The sequence below is a fragment of the Pteropus vampyrus genome, unplaced genomic scaffold (genome assembly GCF_000151845.1).
Source record: "Pteropus vampyrus isolate Shadow unplaced genomic scaffold, Pvam_2.0 Scaffold47, whole genome shotgun sequence".
Lineage (NCBI taxonomy): Eukaryota > Metazoa > Chordata > Mammalia > Chiroptera > Pteropodidae > Pteropus > Pteropus vampyrus.
In genome coordinates this window covers 8,146,078-8,152,446 of record NW_011888828.1, presented here as the reverse complement: position 1 = coordinate 8,152,446, position 6,369 = coordinate 8,146,078, and the positions used below count along the sequence as shown (strand labels likewise).

At 38.7% G+C, this 6,369-nt stretch overlaps 1 pseudogene; it reads left to right on the top strand.

Annotated features, from left to right (window-relative positions):
* The first annotated feature begins 549 nt into the window (after positions 1-549).
* Positions 550-6,369, top strand: part of LOC105291590 — a 42,025-nt pseudogene continuing 36,205 nt past the window's right edge.

Below are 6,369 nucleotides of genomic sequence, written 5' to 3'. Positions count from 1 at the left end.
TTATTTTTCCATGAGTTGAATCTGTTTAATTCCCTTGTTCTCCTTTTGTTTCTAAAAGCGTACTTACATACAACAAAGAAATAACCACACTTCAGCTTTTATCACGTTCTAACCTAAGCTCTTTGCATTTGAGACAGAATACAAAGCAGGATTAGAAATGGCCATTTCTTGAGGTTCAGAAATTAGTTTCATATTTGCTGTCTCAACAGCTGCCAAAAAGGACAAATTAATAAAACATTATGTTCAGTATTGTAAAGGGGGGCAGGGATTTACGTCATCCATTAATCAGTGACCTAACCAGAAAAACATTAGTGAATGATTAAAGAAAGATGACCCGAAGGAGAGTGCAGGGGGATTCAGACAGGCTTTGGTCAAAGCCCCCAAATCTAATGTAATTTCAAGCTGGCCTCAAAATTCAATTTGTGTGGAACCTCTAAGTCATCTATTCCGCAACGACATACAGCATAATTGCATTTGAACAGTTTCCAGCACAGCCCTGAGAAAATGTCATGTTCCGGGCCCTCGGTGCCCGCGAGGAAGGAGGCCCAGATGACCACACAGGAGGACGGGCTGAGTAACGCCGTCTGCCGATCCCACCTGCTGACCGTGGCCCTCCACAGGAAACACATGTTTCTGCTTAATTCCTGCCAACTTTTGGCTGTCAGGTAGGGCATCTGCCGTGGGCAGCTCCCGAGGGCTGCCACCTGGTGCTGTCAGTCGGCCTCAGACCAACGAAGAAAAGGGGAGGCATTCATCTATGTGCTTATTTTTCTGTGCTTAGGGTATTTCTTGGGACTTAGAGTTTTCACTTGGCAAGTGAACTGGCCTCTTTAGTTAGGAGGGAAAAAAGGAATTTTGCTTGCTTTCCTTTAACTCAGAGTTCCCTTCTTTGGAAAAGCTGTTTGGTAATACCTGGGTCACCCTCATTAAATCTGTGCAGCTTCTTCACAGTGCCGCAAACTTACTTGAAAATATACTTAAAAAGTATATCCTAATCATCAGAATTTGGGACATAGTCATTAAGTCCTATTATTTTTTAATGTGCGGTTATAAACAATTACAAATAGGCAACTACAAAGTTATCATTTTATCCCATTAAAAAGAAAGACAAAAATAAAATAGAAATAAACATCCCAGGAGAGAGATGGAGTGTTCCTTAGAAAAGACCATTTTTGGCTCCTGTCTCAATCGTTTATATCATGCAAGAGAATAAAAGATTCTCAGTGAATGTCAACAGTTAGATAATATTTCAACCTCAAACAGGCTGCTGCTTTTGATCCAAAATCAACTTATATTATTTAAACTCATAACTTGCGTTTTGCAACTACAAATGCGGTACAACTTTCCATTAAACCAATCAGATACACTGAAGTCGACTAAAGAGGAAGCATGACTTGCTTTTACCAGACTACTTTAAGTAACAGGACAATTGTGGACAGGAATTAGCACCTAGGTAAGAAGAAAGCCATTGCCCTAGTAACAGGTATTTTCATAGTGGCTTCTTGCTTGGTTTATCCTACTGATGAATGACTAAAGTAATAATGGTGATAAAATGTATAAAGATCTTGGGTTAAGGACAGTATTGATAGTAAAAGAAAAAGTTAGATGTAATCAAATGCTGGATTTGCTCAATATACTTTAGTTATATGTCTAAGCACCTAGAGGTGTTTTTTTTTTTTTTTTTAAAGCAGACACCCAAACACTTATTTACATTACCACAAGAAAAATTAACTTTGTTATCTCTCTAGCTCTGAATCACATCGTTTCCACGGAAGCAATTCTTTTCATCATATGATTTTTTTTTTTTTTTTTGATAACAGGATTTTTGAAGAATACAACTATCACATTATGGCAGAACAGACTGTTCTGAACTTCAAAAACATATTACTATGGAAATTGGTGTTCAGAAAGTCAAATGGAAATTGCCATGGGTTTATTTCTGTCTTAATGGCATTTTTAACATTGGAAAGAATCACAGTAGAGACAGAATCAGAGAATCCTACACCAGCATATTCATGCACGTTTTCTAGTAAGTATAAGCACTCCACCGCTTTTGTTTACAGGGGCATATTTCATTCTACCTGTGTATTTTTAGGAAGTTCAATAAAATATTTGCTCAGAAACTATTGCGGACATGTGAAGGTGCAAGGTGCCAAGTCATACAAAGAACTGGATGCAAGAGAGGAATAGGAAGTTGAATGCGTGAAAAGTGGTTGGGCAGAGAAGTACAAAAGGAACTTAAAAAAAATGCAGAATGACCCTTAAGAATCAGAGGAATCAGCCCATAACGTTAAAAGCAGAAGCTGTTTTCATCACTTTTTGTTCCTACACATGGTGTCTTGATTATCTTAAACCCCTCGCAAACTGCCTGTGCCCACTCACACTGACGGGGTGCCTGAACAAAGAATGAAGAGGACTTCGGCCTGATGGGAGGTTTTAGAAACATCTTTGTGCATGTTCTGCCTTCCCATCTGTGTGCTTAGCCCCATGCAACAAATACATCGTACTGCGAGTTCTCTCGGGTGTCTCCCTCACGGGTACCAAGGGAGAGAGAGCGGCGGGTCACAAGCGGATGCCGGCTCACCGCACCTGAGGGGCTCTAACTCAACGACTCTGCGCATGCCCAGGCAATACTCATTTGTTAAACTGAAGCAACTTTTCTGAGCAGCGAGAGCATCTGCCAGGCTTACAGATAAGGAAACATGATTTCGGCTGCCCCTCAATACACTCTCCCGGGTTTTCAGGCCGCGCTTCTGAGAAGTGCCTTTGGACACGCAGAAGAGTTTGCCGAATTTTTTTTTTTTTAAAGGAGATGACTACCAAATGTTCCTAAGTGTTTAGGCGTATTCTGTATTCATGTTCTCAGAAACGATATTCCACATGATTTGTCTCTCATTCAGCTGGCTCTGAAGTGGAAGCTCCCAAGCCTCTGCATGCACTGTGACAAATTCCTATGTTTTGTTTCATGAATGTTTCATGGAAAGCAAAACAGTGTTTGTGTTGTTGTTGTTGTTGTTGTTTTTAACAGATCTTTCGAAATGTCTTGGACTTGCTTTGAGAATTTAATCGGATTAGTTTTCTGTGGTGTTGCTTCCCACCCATCAGTTCTTCTCTCATCCAAACCCCAAATCCTTCAGCCTCTAGCCCCTTCAGCGCCCTGGTTTGATAACCCTGCATTTGGAGGGTGGAGTGGGAGGAGAGGCCTCGTACCTTTGTTTTTCTGGTTCTTCCAGCGCGCTGGTGGCCTACTTGGGTGTCCCACAAGCTCTCTGTGGAAAATAGTGCGTCCCATTTAGCAACAACTCCACCTAGCATGAGCTCCTGGGCTATACTTAAACAAGGGTGAAAGCAAGTTGTAATGATTGAGGCCTGCATTATGCCATGCGAGAAGAACCATTTTCTCTCCATGGTGGTGGGCCACAAAGTAATTTCGGCTTCTACTTTGGCAACCCATGGGGTAGAGTGAAGTCATGTTATTTTCCAGTGTGACAAAAATGCAATTGGTGTTCAAGGGTATATTTTCAGGGGAAATTTTCAACAAAGTTGAAAATGGTATTTTTTGTTGGTTTTTTTTTTTAACCTAATAAAAAAAAAAAATCCCAAAATTTTTTTCTATTTCCTAAGGCTTCTTGTAATGTTGGTTATCTTTTTATGTGAGATATTCCATGTAGCTCAGAGTATCCATACCTTCATAGCTGCTCAAAATGATCACACTCTTTCCTATTTCTTCTTCAAAATAGCCACGGTCTTTTGTTTTGTAATATTTATAGAAAAATATGAATCAACTTCATAGCCCAGCTTTTGAAGAATCTCAACTATTTGGAGTGTTCCCCTAACCATTAAGAGCATGCTGAGAGAGGAGGCGTGACTACGTCAGCATTCGCATCTAGAGGATTATGAGTCGAGTCTACTTTCTTCTTCAATAGTCAGTATGAGAAGCGCTCAGGCAATTTTTCCTAAGTATGGAGTCACTAAAATGTAACACTCACACCCACCCATTAAAGTGCTGTGATGTGAAAAACTATCTCTGGGGTCTGGATTCTCTTCTCACATTCCAAAATGCCTTCTGCTTCCATTCTAATCATATGAACCTTCTTTCCTTTATGTCCCATGGCACTCAATATCTACGTCTATCATTCAATTACATTTCTTATAACATTTTATTGTATACATCATTATACTGATTTGTTACATGTATGTCTTCTATTCAAAAATATAAAGCCCTTAAGGTCTGCAATTACGTCATAATCATTGAAGAACTTCCAGGGTCAAGGACACTCCTAGAACTTACAGATGATTGATAAATGTTTGTTGAAGGAAAGAATGAATAAATAAGAAGTCAGAACTGACGTAAAGATTCAAACATTTATATTTTTAAATATAAATGGAATATATATGCTTTAAATGACACCATAAGAGTAAATGAAGTCCCTTTTGTACAGAATTTTGAAAAGAGAAAGATAATTTCTTGGCCTTATATGCATACTCTCTAAACTCCCTTTTTGGAGAGCAAACAATACATGTGCCTTCAACAGATGGGGACATGAGGTGTCATGGTAATGGGGGGAAGACAGTGAGTCTGGACAAAGCTAGAGTCTGTGCTCAGAGTAAGAAAGAAACTTCTGTCTAGGGTCTTCTTTCTTTGTTTTAGAACTTCTGCTCTGGCCTTCAGTTTTCCCTGCTGCTATTAAAAACCTTGATTTTTTTTTTTTTTTTTTGTAAAGAGCTAATAGCTTGAACACACCAAATTTGCCTTGAGTATACCAAATTTGAATTCCACTAGTTGAAAAATTTTTTTATCTTCACCCCTTTTCATACACTCAGAGGAATAAGCACAGAAATGAAATAAACAATTGGTAAGACTCACAGATATTACAGTGAAAGTCTAAGAACATAGAGACGCCTCTGGCATGAAATTTATGGACATATGAGAGCAAATTGCCTTTAAACAAGACTAAGATAATAATAAAAATTAGTGTGGGATATATATCTCATGTAGATGATACACTATATTGATGAATATATATAGAATATTCAGTTAGGCATCCAAAACTAGAAGTGTATGAATTGCAAAAAGCACTCTGTTATCCCAAAGAGAGATTTTATAAATAAAAGATTTTGTATATAAGCCTATTTATCTGAAGCCTAGTAAAGAGTTGAGAACTGTCTAGAGAATGTGATTTAAGTAGGCAAACAATTCAGATAATGTAAATTGCCGTTTGAGGCCTAAAAAAATACAGAAAACATGTTTAGTCTAAAAAAACACAGAGACCTAAAATGGCATGCAAATTCTGAGAAACGTTTTTCTGGGACTGGACAATATGGAAACACTAAAATATAAATTAAAATCAAAGAGGCTTTGCAGTTTAAAATGGTGTGTCGTGGAAGCTGCTCCAAACATTTTGTCCCAAGCTTTGATTCGATTCCCACAGAAACGTGCAAAATCAAAACACAGGCCAATTATCTATTGCTAGAGTTAAAGATGGAATTTCACAAATGAAGCTAACTTGAAAAAAACAAAAACCCAGAGCCTATCCATGCTTTACCTCTTGAAACAGAGCAGCCCCATTTACCTAGAAGAAGGGGAGAACTTTGTGCTGACAACCAGGTAAGTGACCCAGAGCCCTTGACTAAGAAATCGGGGTCGTTTTCCTTCTCTGGGGAAGATGGTGTCTTCTGAGACCTGCAGAGTACTACATCCCCAACCATATTTTTCATATCCATTCTGAGGTAGTATATTCCTGAAAATTAAAACAAAAAGCAATAATTTTAAGAGATACTGGTGATTGCACACTGCTTCCTGGGTGGGAAGAGTTGGAAAAAGCCGATTACAGTACTTGCTAGAAATATGGTTTCATGGGTGCCATTGGTCTAGTGTGTGAAAGAACAGCCCGTGGGTGTAGGGACCTGGCAGTTTTCACTTGCTCTGCTGCCCTTCAAGGATCATGTTGACTAAGACAAAATTAATGAAAGAAGATCCACACAGAGATGTGAGCTAATAAAATGTTGAAATAGAAGTTCACAGGGAAACAACCTACTAAATATCTAAATAGAAAATGTAGGTTAGCTACAAGGGGGCTGACATCGGGCTGGCTTTCTATTAAACAGGAAAGAGCAGAAGACAATAACCGCAGCTGCACACAGTTTTGCAGGAAAAAGTTGGTGACATGAGCTAAAAGTTTGGCACTGCAGCTAAGATATATTCCATGTGAGAAGGCAACAGAATGATAGTCCATGATATGTAGGGTCTAAAACCAAACACACAGCAGTCACATATCCTTCTAGGAAAAATTATAAGACATAGAGGGCAAGATTTATTTCAGAAATAAAAGCTTCACAGTTGAAAAGTATTCTATAAAAGCATGGTGG